This window comes from Phyllostomus discolor, chromosome X, assembly GCF_004126475.2.
Source record: "Phyllostomus discolor isolate MPI-MPIP mPhyDis1 chromosome X, mPhyDis1.pri.v3, whole genome shotgun sequence".
NCBI classification, from domain to species: domain Eukaryota; kingdom Metazoa; phylum Chordata; class Mammalia; order Chiroptera; family Phyllostomidae; genus Phyllostomus; species Phyllostomus discolor.
In genome coordinates this window covers 33105208-33123540 of record NC_050198.1, presented here as the reverse complement: position 1 = coordinate 33123540, position 18333 = coordinate 33105208, and the positions used below count along the sequence as shown (strand labels likewise).

The window sequence follows — 18333 nt, the reverse complement described above, 5'->3', positions numbered from 1 at the left end:
CACCAGGCCCCCCAGCCCAGGGTTTCAGTGCCAGGAAGACAAGTCCCCATAACTTGTAGCTGCAATAACCAGATGGGATTGAGTCAGTGGAAGAAACTGCTGGAACTCCAAGCAGTTCCTCTTAGAGAACCCACACATGAAGTCACCTATCCAGATGCACTCCCTCTGAGCTCCAGCACTGGGGTAGCAGCTTCAAAGGCACCAGTGGCATACAGGGAGGAACTGAAGTGTTTGGCATGAAAGTGAGAAGAAGCCATTGTCCCTTTTTTAAACCCCCCACCCACAAAGCCAACAAGCTGGTGCCATATCTTAAACTCCATCAATCTGCCTAACACTGTTTAATGCACCTTGGAGATCCCCAGAGACTCTACCCCACCCGACTTACAGGCCCACTCAAGCTGCTTTTCCAAATGAATGGTTGGTTTAAGATTATGCTTCATAATCTCCTAAATCCTACCAAACAAGCAATAACTAGCCTCAGTGATCCGCAGGCCCGGCACTAGCAGCAGCCCCCCTAGATTCACAACTTGGCCTCATCTGGGAATCTCTGAGCACAGCACAAGTAGTATCCATCTCAAATTGCTTTATAGCTCAGGCAGGGTGGCCTTGGGAGAAACAAAGTTGGGGGCTGACCTTGGCCTTCCCAACCTTGGAAACCCCAGAGCCTGCATACCCAGTGGGCAGCTATAGACCATGTGAGAGCACCACCACCCTGCTGCTGCACAGATGATTCTCCATGAATGGAAGAGGTTGGTGGTCAGTGGTCACAGCCAGTCCTTGCAGCTGACCGGCCTGGGTAAATGCCTACCACTAATGTGCCAACAACAATCAAGGCTCAACTACAAGAGGAGGGTATATTCAGCCTATGTGAAGGGCACACCTTGAGTACCCAGCTTCAGTGATAGGGGAGGCTGTGCCACTGGACCTTACAGGATACCTACTACATTAGTCCACACTACCAAGATACGGAGTCAAAGAAGCTCTGATACATAGAACCAAACACAGGGAGGCTGCCAAAACGAGGAGACAAAGAAACACGGCCAAAACTCCAGGAAAAGAGCTCCAGATCAAAAATTAAAAAAAAAAAAAAGACCTAAACAAAATGGAGATAAGCAAACTAGCAGATGCACAGTTCAAAACACTTTTTATAAGGATGGTAAAGGAACTTAGTGAAGACCTCAAGAGCATAAAAAAGACACAGTCAGAAATGAAAGATACGCTAACTGAAATAAAGAACAATTTACAGGGGCCCTGGCTAGTGTGGCTCAGTGGATTGACCAGCCTGCGAACTGAAAAGTCACTAGTTCAATTCCCACTCAAGGCACATGCGTAGGTTATGGGCAGGGTCCCTATTTGGGGGTGTGCAAGAGGCAACCAACTGCTGTAGATCTCACACGTCAATGTTTCTCTCTCTCTGTTTCTCCCCCCATCCCCATCTCTAAAAATAAATAAATAAAATATTTTTTTAAAAAGAACAGTTTACTGGGAAACAAGAGGAGAGTGGTTGAAGCTGAGAATGAAATCAATGATATGGAACATAAGGAAGTAAAAAACAACCAAGAAAAACAACAAGAATCAAAAAAAATCCCAAAAAATGAGGGTAGTATAAGCAGCCTCTAGGATAACTTCAAGTGGCTCAACATTCATATTATAAGGGTGCCAGAAGGAGAAGAAAAAAAAACACAAGAAGTTGGAAATCTATTTGAAAAAAATAATGAAGAAAACTTCCCTAATTTGGTGAAGGAAATAGACATGCAAGTATAGGAAGCACAGAGAGTCCTAAACAAGATGGATGCAAAGAGGCCCACTCTGAGACACATCATAATTAAAATGCCAAAGGGCAAAGATCAATAGAGAATCTTAAAATCAGAGAGAAAAAGTTAGTTACCTACAGAGGAATTTCCATAAGACTGTCAGCTGATTTCTCAAAAGAAACTTTGCAGGCCAGAAGGAATTGGCAAGAAATAGTCAAAGTCATGGAAAGTGGGGACCTACAGTCAAGATTGCTCTACCCAGCAAAGCTATCATTTAGAATTGAAGGGCAGATAAAGAGCTTCCCAGACAAGAAAAACCTAAAAGAGTTCACCATCACCAAACCATTATTATATGAAATATTAAAAGGACTTATTTAAGAAAAAGAAGATCAAAACTATGAACAATAAAATGGCAAAAAAATACAAATCTATCAACAATTGAATCTAAAAACCAAACTAAGCAAACAAGAAGAATGGAGACAGAATCATGGATACAGAGAGCATTTTGATGGTTGTCAGATGAAAGGATGATATAGGGAAATGGGCGAAGAGGTGAAGGGATTAAGAATTACAAAAAGATAGTTAAAGAATAGCCATAGGGATGTAAAGTACAGTATAGGAAATGGAGTAGCCAGAGAAATTATATGCATGACCTATGGACATAAACAATGGTGAAGTGACTGCCTGAGGGAGTGAGGGTGGAAGGAGGAAAAGGGGGAAAATCAGAACAATTGTAATAGCATAATCAATAAAGTGTAATAGCAATTATATTTCTTATACAATTCATAAAAAAAGATGAACTAGTGTCATCAGGTTCTAAAGTCCTTTTCAAAATTCCCACAAAACTCTCAATCTAGTTCTTGATCCTCCTCTATTTAAATCTGATTTTCCTCAAGTGCTAGCATTCCAAAAACATAAAATAATTTCTTATTACATTTTATTGTTTTCTCATTTACTTATTTTAAACATCACTTTCTCTTCTGCTTCAGAAGTATTTCCATACTTCAGGTACATTATAAAGTAAATTGGTTTGATTGGCTAGCCTTGGAACCTAATAACTATTTATAAAGGATTTTCTTTATTTTTTTACATAGATATTTATAATTCAAAAATATATTAAGCTATTATTTCTCATACTATGCTTTTAAAGTATACAGAGCTGTATATTTCTTACCTGTATTGGTCATATGTCTACAAATCTTTTGTGCATACAATATTTCAAGCATTCCAAATATTTCAAAAATTTATATGGAACCGTAAAGGACCCTGAATAGGGTGCAGCAATTTTGAGAAAGAAGAACAAAGTAGGAGGGATCACAATACTTGACATCAAACTATATTACAAGGCCCCTGTAATCAAAACAGTCTGGTCCTGGCATAAGAACAGACACATAGATTATTGCAACAGAATAGAGAGCCCAGAAATAAACCCAAGTCTCTACTGTCAATTAATATTTGACAAAGGGGGCAGAAGCATAAAATGGAGTAAAAAATAGCCTCTTCAATAAATTGCATTGGGAGATCTGGACAGCTACATTCAAAAAAAAAAAAAAAAAAAAAACTTGATCACCAACTTACACCATACACAAAAATGAATTCAAGGTGGATAAAAGACTTAAATATAAGTTGTGACACCATAAAAGTCTTAGAGGAGAACATAGTGAGGAAAATCTCAGATATTCCATGCAGCAATATTTTCACCAATATGTTCCCTAGAGCAAGGGACATAAAGGAAAGAATAAACAAATGGGATCTCATCAAAAGAAAAAGAATCTGCATGGCTAAAGAAAACATCAGCAAAATGAAATGGTAATCAACTGTATGGGAAAATATATTTGTCAATAATACCTCGAACAACGGTTTGATCTCCAAACTATATAAAGAGTTCACATGACTCCACTACAGGAAGACGAACAACCCAATTAAAAAAATGGTCAATGGACCTGAACAGACACTTCTCCAAGGAGGACATACAGAGGGCCCAGAGACATATGAAAGGATGCTCAGCATCACTAGCCATCAGAGAGATGCAAATTAAAACCACAATGAGATACCACTGCACACCGGTCAGAATGGCCATCATAAACAAATCAACATACAAGTTCTGGTGAGGCTGTGGGGAAAAGGGAACCCTAGTATACTGTTGGTAGGAATGCAGACTGATACAGCCATCATGGAAAACAACATGGAATTTCCTCAGAAAACTAAAAATGGAACTGATTTTTACCCTGCAATTCCACTGCTGGGATTATATCTTAAGAACACTGAAACAGCAATCCAAAAGAACCAATGCACCCCAATGTTCATAGCAGCAAAATTTACAATAGCCAAGTTTCAGAAACAACCGAAGTGCCCATCAGTGAATGAGTGAATCTAAAAACCATGGTACATTTACACAATGGAATACTATGCTGCAGAAAAAAAGAAGGAGCTCCTACCATTCACGACAGCATGGATCTATCTGGAGAGCATTATGCTGAGTAAAATAAGCCAGGCAGTGAAAGACATGTACCATTGTCTCATCTCACCTACGGGCGGAACCTCATCAACAAAACAAACAAGCAAGCAGTATATAACCAGAGACATTGAAAAAAGAACAAGCTGACAGTAACCAGATGGGAGGGGGTAGAGGATAACAAGGGGAAAAGAGGGTAAGGGTCATCAAGGAACGTGTATAAAGGACATATGGACAAAGCCAAAGAAAGGTAGGATCGAGGGTGTGAGGTGGGGATGGGTGGGGCAGAGGGAGTGGTGGGGAGAAGATGGAGACAAGTGTACTTGAACAACAATAAACAAATAAAATAAGAATACTAAGTAAAAAAATATTTCAAGTGTTCCCAACAATATGAGATGTGTTTAAATAGAAAAATTATAATAAGATTGAATTAGGCAAAAGGCATTTCAAAGTGTTCAAGGTAGCACAATGAACATATTATATATTTTTTAATTTTGTAAAATTATTTTTATTTGTATTAATCTCCATTACTTCCATGAGGGATTAGTAATACTAGGGCTTGATGCCCACACCAAATAGTTTCTCCTTGTATGTGTTCCAACTACTTGTTCATTGATTAAACTATGAGTAAATTTATTGCTCGAAGTATGTGTTCTTAATGGAGGGTTATTTAGCCTAAACACATCCTCATGGTTATCAATCTCTCTGGAGTTATCTTTAAATGTTTTTGTGGGGCTTGAGGCCATAAAAGCACATGTGTTATGTCTTAGTAGGTAGACCATGGTGTCCTGTGCATTTACAAAAGCATCATCAAACAATTCAAGGTTACATAGTTTTTTAGCAAATGCTTTTGTATTAATACAGTTACATTCAAAATTTTAATCCACACACTAACATTATTTTTGGAAATTCAGTACTTTTAGTGTTTTTTCCCAACTTTGTTGAGCTATAATTGACAAAATTGTAAGATATTGAAGGTGTAGAAAATGATGACTTTATATATATATATATTTAGTAAAACAATTCCCACATCTATTTTACATAACACATCTATCATCTCACATATTCACTTTTTTTAAAAAAATGAGAACATTTAAGTTCTACTGTCTTAAAAAATTTCAATTACATAGTGCAGTATTATCAGCTATCTTCACCATATTGTACATTAGATCCTCAGAACTTATAATTGAAGTTTGTACCCTTTTACCAACCTCTCCCTAGTCACATCTCCACCCCTGGCAACCACAAGTGTACTCTCTATTTCTACGAGTTCAACATTTTTTCATATTCCACATTGTAGGGTTAATAGGGTCAGTCAGGCTCCCTCACCCAGATGTCTGGGCAACTAAGAGAAGCAGTATTCCCATAACACTGAGTAGGCCCGCGTGTGCACAGTCACGTTCTATTATACAATATCTTGGCACCATGCTGGTTTTGTGTGCATTTAGTACATAAGGGAGTTGGGACCCCCCTGCTGGCACAACATGCAGCTTGCAGCATGCATGGCTCTCCCCACCCTTGAATAAAAGTATGTCAGTCATTCCCACAGCTCCACAAATTTTCTTCCATCTGCCCAAATCCCAAGTAAACCTACCTGGCCTTGAAAGGCTGCAAGACACACACATAAGTGATATCATGTAACCTTTGTCTTTCTCTGTCTAAATTATTTCACTAAGTACAATGTCCTCAAGGTCCATCCATGGTGTTACAATGGTAAGATTTCATTCTTTCTAATGGCTGAATAATATTTCACTATACATACACACACTATTATGTATATATATCATACATTATATATAGTGTTTTATAAAAAGAGATGCAAATATAGATATATAATATTTTCTTTATCCATTTATCCTTTGACTAACATTTAGGTTTTTTTCCATACCTTGGCTACTGCAAATAATGCTACTATAAACATGGGAGTATAGATATTTCTTCAAGATAATGATCTTGGATTTTGGCTTTCATCTTTTGGCTTGGAGGAGGCCTAGGTGCAACTTTCTTTGGTTGTTCTGAATCCAGGTTTATTTGACACCAGCTGCATCCACCATGCCACTGAAATCCAACTCCAATGAGATAAAAACTCTGACTCCACACCCAACCAATCTGACTGGTGTGGCTCAGTTGATTGGGTGTGGTCTTGCAAAGGTAAATGTCACTAGTTTGATTCCCACTCAGGACACAGGCCTGGGTCATGGATTCAGTCCTTCATTGCAGCAAAAGGGAGCCAATCCTTGTTTCTCTCTCACATTGATGCTTCTCTCCTTCTCTCCCTCCCTCCCTTCCCCTCTCTCTAAAACTAAATAAATGTTTTTTAAAAGTTGTATATCTGAGATGCACCAGTGAGGAAGTTGGTACCACATGTGCCCTGGTCCCCAAGATCAGCCCCCTGGGTCTGTCCCAAAAAAAGATTGGTGATAATATCACCAAAGCAAACTGTAATTGGAAGAATCTGAGGATTACAGTGAACTTGACCATTCAGAGCATACAGGCCCAGATTGATGTAACTTTTGTCTCTGCTCTGGTCATCGAAGACCTCTAAGTACTGCCAGGAGACAGAAAGAAGTAAAGAAACATCAAGCACAGTGGAAAATACCACTTTTTTGATGAGATTGTCAACATTGCCTGACAGATACAGACTGATCTTAAGCTAGAAAACTTTCTGGAACTGTTAAAGAGATTATGGAGACTGCCCCATCTGTGGGCTGTGTGTTGATGACCACCGCCCTCATGATATCATAGAGGACATCAACAGCAGTTCGGCAGAATGCCCAGCTAAGTAAGAGCTACAAAGGGAAATATTGCAATTAAAGATAATTTGACAACCAAAAAAGATAGTTTTTTGTTTATAAAAGGCTTTACATAGAAAAATGAATTATGTACTTCACAGAACTGACATACAAATGAACTTTGCAACTCTAACCATTTGTAAATTAGAAATGACCTGCTTGTGATCAATAATTGTCAGATGCGTATTGCAGACAACAAATACTATTAGAATTCAGATGGAAAGAGTCCTCTGTATTAAAAATTCTAGGAAGTATTTTACAGGTGAGACAAGAAAGCATGCTAGGCAGTAGGAGCTGGGGCATTAAAGCAAGAGTTGCCAAGGGTATGTTTAAGGGCAATTGCTTGAGTGAATAGCTTGGATGGAAAATGTTAGACAGAGCCATACTATACAAATGTATGAGTCTATGGCAGTAAGTGAAGAAGTATTTAGTGTTTATATGACCTCCCTTGTTAGCACTCTCAATCAACTTGAACATAAAGCAATGCACAGTTCTGTATATGTTTGTATAGAAATCATTACTTTCCCCTCCAAACTACTTTTACTGTACTCCTAATCTCAATGAATGACAACACCATCTACTCATTTGCACCAGATAAAAACCTGGTTCTTTGACACATCCTACCTCTATATTCCCACATACAAGCCATCAATAAATTCTGTAAGCTCTACGCCATAAATATATCCTGAATTCACCCACTTCTCTCCTGCCATACTAACCTCCACTGTTATCTCCATAGTACAAGCCACTAATGTCTCTCATCTGTACTATATATCCTACTGCATCCATACTTTCCACCTTCAACAAGTCCACTCCACACTGCAGTCAGTGACCTTACCGAAAGCCAGTCTAATTAGGTTACCAATGCCTTAATCTCCTCGTGGTTTTCCATGTTCTTAGAAAACAAAACTTCTTAACATGGCCTTTCATTGTTTTCCCCCTACTATAACTCTAATTACCTCTCAAATCATACACCCCCTACTCTCTACATTCAGCCACACTAACCTTCTTGCAGTCCTTCCTGCTTCCCATGTCTCTGCTGCCAGGGGTACTTTGAACACACTGTTCACTCAACTTGAAATGTTCTTCCTTTTCTTTATTCTTCACCTACTTAACTCCTATTGACTCTTCAGGTTTCTACTACATAGCATTTCCCCTGCGAACCCTTACTTGGTTTATCAGTCTAAATTGGGCCCTCATATTATTCTCTCATAGCACATGGGAGTTTTCTTTCCCAGCACTTTTCAAAGTTGGACCTTTAGATGTGCCTGTGTGATTAATTAATATTTGTCTCTATTATTAGACTGTAAGCTCTGGGAGGGCAGGGACCATATTTGTCTTTCTTTCCAGTGTTCCTTATCATTTTTCACCCTTTTCTCAGAAATATTGGAACTCTGGAAGGGAGGAATAAAGCTGTAATGATTGCTTCAGAAATAATCTTTGACTCTTCTGATTTTTGTGGCATGAAGAATCATGAGCAGCAAAATCTCCTGCAGCATGCTGTTTGAGGTGGTGTGGGAAGTCCTGCATAGGAACCAGTGCAAGTGCTAGAAATTTTGAGAGATGGTGGAGCTGCAAATCAGGTTGAAAACTATGATTCTCAGAACAAATGCTTCTCAAGTAGTGTCAGGCTTAAGTCCAAGTTCCCAAGTTCCCCTTGGCCCAAGTTCCCCATCTGTCTTCTGGGGGACCAGCAACATTGTCACAAGGCCAAGGTCATGAATATCCCCCACATGGACACTGAGGCACTGAATAAACTCAACAAGAATAAGAAACTGGTCAAAAAGTTAGCCAAGAAGCATGATAACTTTTTGGTTTCAGAGTCTCTGACCAAGCAGAGCCCATGAATCCTGGGCCCAGGCCTGAATGAGGCTGGCAAGTTCCCTTCCTTGCTGACCCACAATAAGAACATGGTGGCCAAGATCTGTGAAATGAAATCCACAATCAAGTTCCAGATGAAGAAGGTGCTGTGTCTGGTGGTGGCTATTGGCCATGTGAAGAAGACAGATGATGAGCTTGTGTACAACATCCACTTAGCTGTCAATTTCCTGATATCATTGCTCAAAAAACTGGCAGAATGTCCTGGCCTTATTCATCTAGAGCACCATGTGTGAGTTCCAGTGCCTGTATTAAGGCACATATTAATAAACCATACTGCTACTATTTTTTAAAAAAAGAATCCTTGAGTGTTCTCAGGTGAAGAAGAACACTGCTTTTTCTTCACATATGGGAAAATTAATATAGTAGAGAAATAAAATAGACCCATATTTCTTAATACACATGCACCATATAACAATGCTTTAGTTGATGTATATATGGTGGTGGTCATGTAAGATTATGATAGAGTTAAAAAATTCCTATCACCTAGTGATGTAATTGCCATTGTAATGTTATAGCACAATACACAACTCACGTGTTTGTAGTGGTGCTAGTGTGAACAAATCTACTATGTTAGCAGTCACATAAAAGTATAACAATACATTTAGGTACAGCACCTAATACCGAATAATGATATATTATAAATGACTATGTTGCTGGTTTATGTATATTATTCTATACTTTTATCACTATTTTAAAATGTACTCTTTCTGTTTATTAAAAACTGTAAAACTGTATGCCATGTTACACCAGCAGTAGCCCCAACTGCATCTCCTAATTGCAACATTGTCTCCTGTGCTTGATTTAATCTCTCATTGTTTTGTTCATCATAGTCCCTCAACATGCAAAATCCACTGCTAATGTTGCAGTAAGAGGCCATGTCAAGTGATTGACCTGCAAACAAAATTTAAAGAGATTAAGAACTACAAAGTGGAAAATCAGTGATGGTTATTGCTCAACAGTTAAGCATATCCTATGCCACCAGTAGTTATGATCTTGAAGAACAGTGGAAGTATTAAAGCATCTGCTTCATTGAAGGCAATGAAACTATCAAAAATACAACAGGGGCCTATATCAGACATGGAGAAACTGTTCATGACCTGGATTGAAGACCAGACACAGGAGCATACTCCTCTCTGCATCATGATGATTACAGCCAAAGCAAAAAGTTTGTGATGTTGAAAAAAAGGTTAAACCTAACTATGATGTTGAATTTACTGTTCTGGGTGGCTTAAAACTTCAAGATTGATGCTTCATTACATAAAGTGAAAGTGAGTGGTGAGTCTGTGAGTGCTGATATGAATGTAGCTGAAGATTTTTGTGGAAACTGTAGGTAAGCTGATTGTGGACAAGAATTACTTGCCAGAGCAAATTTTTATTATGGATGAAACTTCCCTATTCTGGAAACAGATACCTGAAAGGACTTTCATCCATAAGGAAGCCTTATCAATACTAGGTTTCAAGGTTTTTAAGGACAAGATAATGAGCCTACTTGGGGGCAATGGCTCAGGCCACAAATTGAAACCCTTTGTGATCTGGCACAGTGAGAACTCAGGGCCTTCAAGTATATCAATAAGCACAGGCTACCAGTGTACATCAGGAGCAATAACAGGTCATAGATGACCCCACTCCTCTTCCAAGATGCCTTCCTCAGTTGTTAGGTCAGCAAAACAAAGAAGTACTGTTTGGAGAATAACATACCCTTCACGATTTCATTTGTTGTTGATAATGCTCCCAGATAACCTCCTTTTATTGGTGATCTACATCCCAACATCAAAGTGGTGTTTACTTCTCCAAAACTACCTCTTTTATTCAACCAGTGGATAAAGGGGTTATAGCATATTTTAAGGCTTCCTACCTGAAGAGGACCTTTGTCCAGGCTATTGCTGCAACTGAGGAAGACTACTGAGAAAACACTAATGCAATTCTGGTAAGATTACAACATCTCTGACTATGTCAAGAACCTTGCTTGGGTCTGGGACAGTGTTACCAAGGAGTGTGTAAATGGCATCTGGAAGAAAACAATTAAAAGATTTGTCCATACCTGCAAATGATTTGCCAAGGATGAGGAGGTTGCAAAAATCAACAAAACTATGGTTGTGGTGAAAAACAAACTTAGGTGTGGATGAGAATGACATTGAGGAGCTCCTAGAGGTGGTTTTTGAGGAACTAACTAATGAGTTGTTAGAACTAGAACAGGAACACAACTGAAGAAGGAGCAAGAAAAAAAGGAACTTCAGAGAAGAAAAAGAAGAACCCCCAAAATAATTCATGGTGAAGGGTTTAGCAGAAGCTTTGGCAGACCTCAACAGACTCTTTAAAGTGTTTGAAAACATGGAGTCAAATAGTGAAAATTTTTCATTAATAGAGAAGAATTTAATGGTACCTTAATTGCTTACAAGCAAATCTATGATGAAAAAAAAATTCAAGCAAACCAGCATAGACATACCTGTATTTTGCCATGTATAATGCACACTTTTTGTCCAAATTTTTTAAGGGAAAATAAGGATGTGCATTATACATGGGTATAATGATTACATACCATGGATATAATAATCCTGTGTGTAATGTGCACAAAAATGTGGGTGTGCATTATACATGGCAGTAATGTCTTAGGCCTTCACATTCACTCACTACTCACTCACTCACCTAAACCAACTTCCAGTCCTGCCAGCTGCATTCATGCTAAGTGCCCTATATAAGTGCACACTTTTTATTTTTATACCATATTTTTTCCTTTAACTTTTTGTATTTAAATATGTTGTTAGATACACAAATACCATTGTGTTATAATTGCCTACAGTATTCAGTACAGTAGCATGCCATACAGGTTTGTAGCCTAGGAGCAATAGGCTATACCATCTAGGTTTCTGTAAATACAATCTATGGGGTTTGCACAATGATAAAATCACCTAATGACACATTTCTCAAAATATATTCCTGTCATTAAGTGATACATAACTGAATAGTTAAAAGAGCTATAGCTTCTGGATACAAATGATAATGGACTTCAAAACTAAAATTATTTTCTGGAAACAAATAATGGAACCAACTCAGAACTTCATAGCAAGGTTCATAATTCACATCACTGAAAGAGGGGCCTGTAGAAGTCATCTAATCAGAGTCATGGGGCCCTGTGTATGGTTCAAATATCAGAGACCAAATACAAAATGGACTAAAAGAAAGTTTTCAGCTTTCCTGAGGTTACTAGTTAACTAACATAAGATTATTGTTTATTTGTTCTTCCATGGGCTGTGTGTCTTTTTAAAGCTTCTCAATACAGAATATAACAGAACAAGAACATGGAATGCAAATAGCCAGACTTTGAGGTTCTTGGATGAATATTAACCTCAAACCTACCTCCCAAGTTTCTTCCTAATCATTCCAACAACAAGAAGAAAAGTAGTGGATATCTTTTTGTTTATTCTTGTAAAGATTAAGATAACAAATGAATATTGCCAAACTGTCTTTATAGAGCCAACAAGCAGTTACACTAGGGAAAAAAAAAACAAACACCACAATATACAGCTTTCAAAACCTTTGACCTACCAGCCCCATTTAGAATAACCCTAATGTGTACATATGAAAGAGGTGCCAGGTAGGAGCCTACCATGGCACTGTGATTTGATTTTTGGCAGCTTCCAATCTCCTGTAGAGATGATCCCCTACCATATGCTTGTCTCCTATAAGACTATTCATGTGAGACACATGTTAAAATTACCCCAGGTTTCAAGTCTCTATGGTCAATTAATATTTGACAAAGGAGGCAACAACATTAAATGGGATAAAAATAGCCTCTTCAACAAATGGTGTTGGGAGAACTGGACAGCCACATGCAAAAAAATGAAACTTGAGCACCAACTTACACCATATACAAAAATAAATTCAAGGTGGATAAAAGACGTAAATATAAAACGTGACACCATTAAAGTCCTAGAGGAGAACGTAGGTAGAAAAATCTCAGATATTTCACGAAGAAACTTTTTACTGACGTGTCCCCTAGAGCAACGGACATAAAGGAAAGAATAAACAAATGGGACCTCATCAAAATGAAAAGCTTCTGCACAGCTAAAGAAAACAGTATCAAAATTAAAAGAGAGCCAACTGTATGGGAAAACATATTTGCCATTATGTTTTAAACCCTCAGACAAGGGTTTAATCTCCAGAATATATAAAGAACTTACAAGAGTGCACTCTAAGAAGACGAGGAATCCAATTAAAAAGTGGGCAAAGGACTGGAACAGACACTTCTCCAAGGAGGACATACAGAAAATCCAAAGACACATGAAACGATGTTCAATATCGCTAGCTATCAGAGAGATGCAAATTAAAACCACAATGATATACCACTTCACACCAGTCAGAATGGCCATCATAAACAAAGCAACAAACAACAAGTGTTGGAGAGGTTGTGGAGAAAAGGGGACCCTGGTGCACTGCTGGTGGGACTGCAGACTGGTACAACCACTATGGAAAGCAGTATGGAACTAACTCAGGAAAGTAAAAATGGATCTGCCTTTTGACCCAGCAATTCCACTGCTGGGACTCTATCCTAAGAATACTAAAACACCAATTCAAAAGAACCTATGCATCCCAATGTTCATAGCAGCACAATTTACAATAGCTAGATGCTGGAAGCAACCAAGATGCCCATCAGTAAATGAATGGATCAAAAAACTATGGTACATTTACACAATGGAATTCTATGCAGCAGAAAGAAAGAAGGAGCTCCTACCCTTTGCAACAGCGTGGATGGAGCTGGAAAACATTATGCTTAGCGAAACAAGCCAGGCAGTGAAAGACAAATACCATATGATCTCACCTTTAACAGGAACCTAAATAACAAAACAAAGAAACAAGCAAAATATAACCAAAGACACTGAAATAGAGGACAGGCTCACGGTGACCGGAGGGGAGAGAAGAGGGAATTTAAGGGGTCAGTGGGAAGGGCTCACAGGAACAAACTTAAAGGGCACATGGTCATAAACTAAGGGGAGGGTGGTAATGGGAGGGAAGTGGGGAGGGTGGGAGGGGGGAATGGATTGGGATTAAAAAGGAGAAAACTGTATTTGAACAATGATTAAAATATAAAAAATAATTACCCTAGGTTTAAAGGGGATGTCAGATGCATAATCAGGGAAGGGAAATGGACCATGAAACCAGAACAATCAGATAAAACAAGAAACCAGCTTTGTCATCTTTCATACAGTATTTTTTGTTTTGTTTCTTCAAAGGTATCCCCAAAGACCAATCCCTCTGTTGTTAACTCTCCTATCTTATGACTAAGTTAGCAGTATCTGGAACCAACCTGTTTCATTTCAAATATCAGTTCTGCCACATGAGCCTTGGGCAAATGAATCAACTCTATCTCTGCTTCCTTGCTTCATCTCCTGTAAACTGAGAATAACAGTACCTACCTCTTAGGGTTTTTGTGGCAAGAAAGTATGCTTATAAAGAACTTAATACAGTGTCTAGCTGATAAGAACTTTAATGTTCAATAAAGAGCAGGTGTTTATTATTACTATTATTATTATTATTATTATTATTATTATTATTTCAGTTAGCTAAGGGATGGGGCAACTAGTCACTTGCATCAGCCAAGACAAGCTAGGCCTAAACTGCCAGCCATGATTTGTAAGCTTTTTTTCTTTCAGTAAACCGACATCTTATTTGTGTTCCCCTTGGCTTCAAAATTAAAAAAACAAACAAACAAACAAAAAAACTTGTGCTCAAAAATTTTGTCTCTACCACTTATACTATCCATGTGATATTCATTGTCTCAGTTTCTTCACTTACAAAAAGAGTATAATAATAGCACCTTTATTATCAGTTCATTGTGAGGATTAAATGGGTTATTTCACATAAAATCTTTAAAACAATGACTTCTAGAAAGACTGAGTGGGACTGGGACAAGATAGAAGAAAGCCAGGGGAAGTTACTTTTAAAGATGAGAAAACTGGAACACAAAGAGCTTGAGTAACTTGTCTAAAATCTTTCAGCTAGGTGGGCCAAGGATTTGAGCATAGTCTAATGTACTTTTTTTCTAGAGTTTTCCCACTTCTCTTATTGTCCAATTCTCCCTGGTATGAACTGCCTACTTCACAGTAGTATATTCACTGGTCTTCAGATGTACCTTGTGTCAACACACTTTTCCATACACCATACCTTTGCTTGGAATATCTTTTCCCATTCCTTTATACATCTCTTAATCAAGGCCTAAAAAAATTCCAACTTGCAAAATTGAGTCTTACCAACTTGATCTCCAGCCCACATTGATACCTTTGCCTCTTGATTCTGGAATTCTCAGTGTCTAAATCAAACCCTTGACATTACCACTAGTGATTAATACTGAGTGCCTACTGTGTACATAGGTATCACGCTAAGCAATGCATAATCTCATTTAATCCTTCAAGAAACCCAGAGTTAAGTACTTTTATTAGGAGCCTTATTTTATAGATGAGGAAACTGAGGCTCAGCAAGGCTAAGTACTTTGTTCATAGCTAGTAAGTAGAAGAGACAGGGTTTCATGTGATCCTCAAGACCGTGCTCCTCCCCGCAACATTCTACTGTCCGGTGTCCTTAGGCTTTCCTTCACATGTTTCTCTCAGCTTCCCAACTTGAATCTGAGCTAATTGAGGGGAACAATTGAGTCTTATTTATCTTTATAGTTCCAGTGTGCCTAGTAACATAGTGCTTGGCAAGGAATAGGTATCATAAATATCTATTTAATAAGAATCAGCTTCCAACTTAATCCATAATTTCTCCTTGAAAATCAAACATAAACAAACATGAATCATATTTATGGATGAAATTAGGCAAGGTAGTGTGGCTTCATCATCAAATCCATTAGTCATTAGTGGCCAGTGATATCTGCATATTCTGGAACCTGAGATAAGCTTCTTTTTGTCTGTCTTTCTTTCATTACTCACTCATTCAACGAACTAATATAGGTAAAGTCTTGCATAAGGTGCTATGGGAACATAAAGAAAAGAACTGACTCTGAAGTGGAGTGGGCAGGAGAGGGTGCTGGAGAAGGCTTCTCACAGTAGGTGGCATAGCCCCATTGAGCAGACACTGAACTAGCATTTCAATGTATGCATGATAAATTATGGCAATAATAGCATTACCTAAAAAAATAATGGAAATGGAATAATGTTGGCAGAGATTACTTGATTTCAGAATTCTTAGTGAAAGCAAGTTATGGAAAGGATCTGGAAGCTTAAGGGCATGAGATTTGCCATATCTTAAAATGTAGGTTTTTGGTAAGAAGTAAAAGATGGGGGAATAAAAAAAGAACCCTCAGTTATTGAGTGAGTGCCTTTTAATCACCAGATGTTTGATGTGTATTCTTTCATTTAATCCCCAAAGGGATTATGTAAAACAAGTCTTTTCTCCCATTTATGGTAATAATGCTGAGCATGGGAAGGTGAAATGACTTACAAATTGTGAAGATCTGTTTGACTTCAGTTTTAGTGTTCTTTCCAGGAATAATGGTAGCAAACTGTCCTATAGTACTTATAAATTACAAAGCATGTTTCTCAGGGTGTTGCATGGTTTAAGTTATTTAATTCTCTCAACACCTCCAGTTAGGTAGGTACTAATATTACCATATTATTTTACAGATAATGACATTGAGACACAAGGAATTAAGCAATTTGTCCTAGATCAAACAGCAAAGAAAATGACGGAGTCTGAATTTAAACATAAATCATTTGTCTCTTAAACTATGTACACTAGACCATGTTAGGTCTAGTTAGCTAGAAGGAGGCATTTGCCTTTCCAATTCTGCCAGGCCACTAGCACAAATTTTTCCTGTGAACATGACTGACTGGGGTGGGTGTGATAGAGAGTAGGAAAAGAGATATGGAGTCAACAGAGCAAATCAGCATTTCTTACTATCCTTTTTGTTCTCCTGCTTTATCCTGACATGAGAGGAGTGGATTTACAGCAGCCTAAGGGCATAGAGGTTACAAACTGCTTCCTCATCTCTGTCTCTATATCTGACAAGGGCATAGTCAGTCTTCTCAGAGACACCCCATAACTAATCCCTTCAACCTCATTTTAGAGAAATGCACAATGATTGGTTCTAGAGCCTTAAATTTCTCCTCAGTTTGCCCTATTTACTGTCCAAGATGAGTACCATGCCAATGAGGAATGCCAGAGTAAACTCATGATGGGGTTTTCCTCTTTAAGGAACTTTGAACTTATATAGATTCCAGTTACCGTTTTGTTTGTGTGGTGGAATTAGTAGAGGAGAAACATGACATTTTCTAGTTCTTAACTGTGGGGACCCAAAAGAATGAGCAAAAGATTATTCTAGACCAAAGCAAACTCCACAAAAATGTCCTTTCCTTACAGCAACAAACCTGCTGATTTACCCTGAATTATCAAAATATATATATCCCCTTATGCTTTTACTATCCAACTTAACTTTCACTTCTGTTGCCTGATTTTTTTTACAAGTTAGATGATGATATCAACATTTGTCATGTAACTTCAGTGAAGAGTTACAGTAATGTTTGTTAGTTGTTTTAAGTGGATAGCCAAGTAGAGCAGACAGGAGTCTGGGCCAGACTACATCTCCTAGAGGCAATTTTATTAGATATACCAATACCTCACTGCATGACACTAAGTGACATTCAATTCAGGCTGCTTCACATATTTGGATTTGAATGTATCATACCAGGGCCTTCACTGAGATGGCTGGGACACACCTGCTTACAGAAAAGCATACACTAGTTGAAGTGGGTACCCCCCATTCTATCATGAATAAGAAATGAAGTATATACTTGATCTTGTCATTTCCAATCTGCAAGGCAGTACAGAGAATGGTTTGTAACAAGACAGAATTTCCATTCTAGGTGTTTTCTGCAGTTTGACTTTATTACACCTCAACTTTTAATTAAATGTATTGGGGGACATTGGTTAAGATTATATAGCTTTCAAGTATACATTTCTATGATGCATGATCTACATATCATATTTGCACCCACCACACAAAGTCAAATCATCTTTATGTCTTTAATTAAATTAATGTTATAACACCAACCCCCAGCAGAGGTGATAAAAAGTGGTTAGCTCAGAAGGTTTCCAAGATAATAAAAGGCTTCCTCAACCTATAGACAGAGAGAAGTATTGGCTGAAACCAAGGCTGTAGCAACTATTGTGGGAAAAAAGAGGGAGAAGTAGGAGGGAGGGGAAAGGAAATAAGAGGAATGTAGAATGAGTACAATAAGAGGGTGAGAAATGAGTGCAATACTGGATAGCCAAGACCAGAGAGAAGGTGAAGGATGCAACAGCTGCTGATCAAGACCCATAGTACAGAGCTGATATATCTGGAATGGTTTTTTTTTTTTCCTTTGGGAAATCACCAGATCAGTGAGCATATTAAGGACCTCACTGAGCAGGACTCTGTGGCTCTAGCTGCTGGAGCTATGGAGTAGGGAGAGCAAAA

General features: G+C 38.2%; 2 pseudogenes; both read left to right on the top strand.

Annotated features, from left to right (window-relative positions):
- Positions 1–6529: 6529 nt before the first annotated feature.
- LOC118498387 lies at positions 6530–6995 on the top strand (annotated as a pseudogene).
- Positions 6996–8474: 1479 nt separating this feature from the next.
- On the top strand, positions 8475–9134 carry LOC114504517 (annotated as a pseudogene).
- Positions 9135–18333: the final 9199 nt, after the last annotated feature.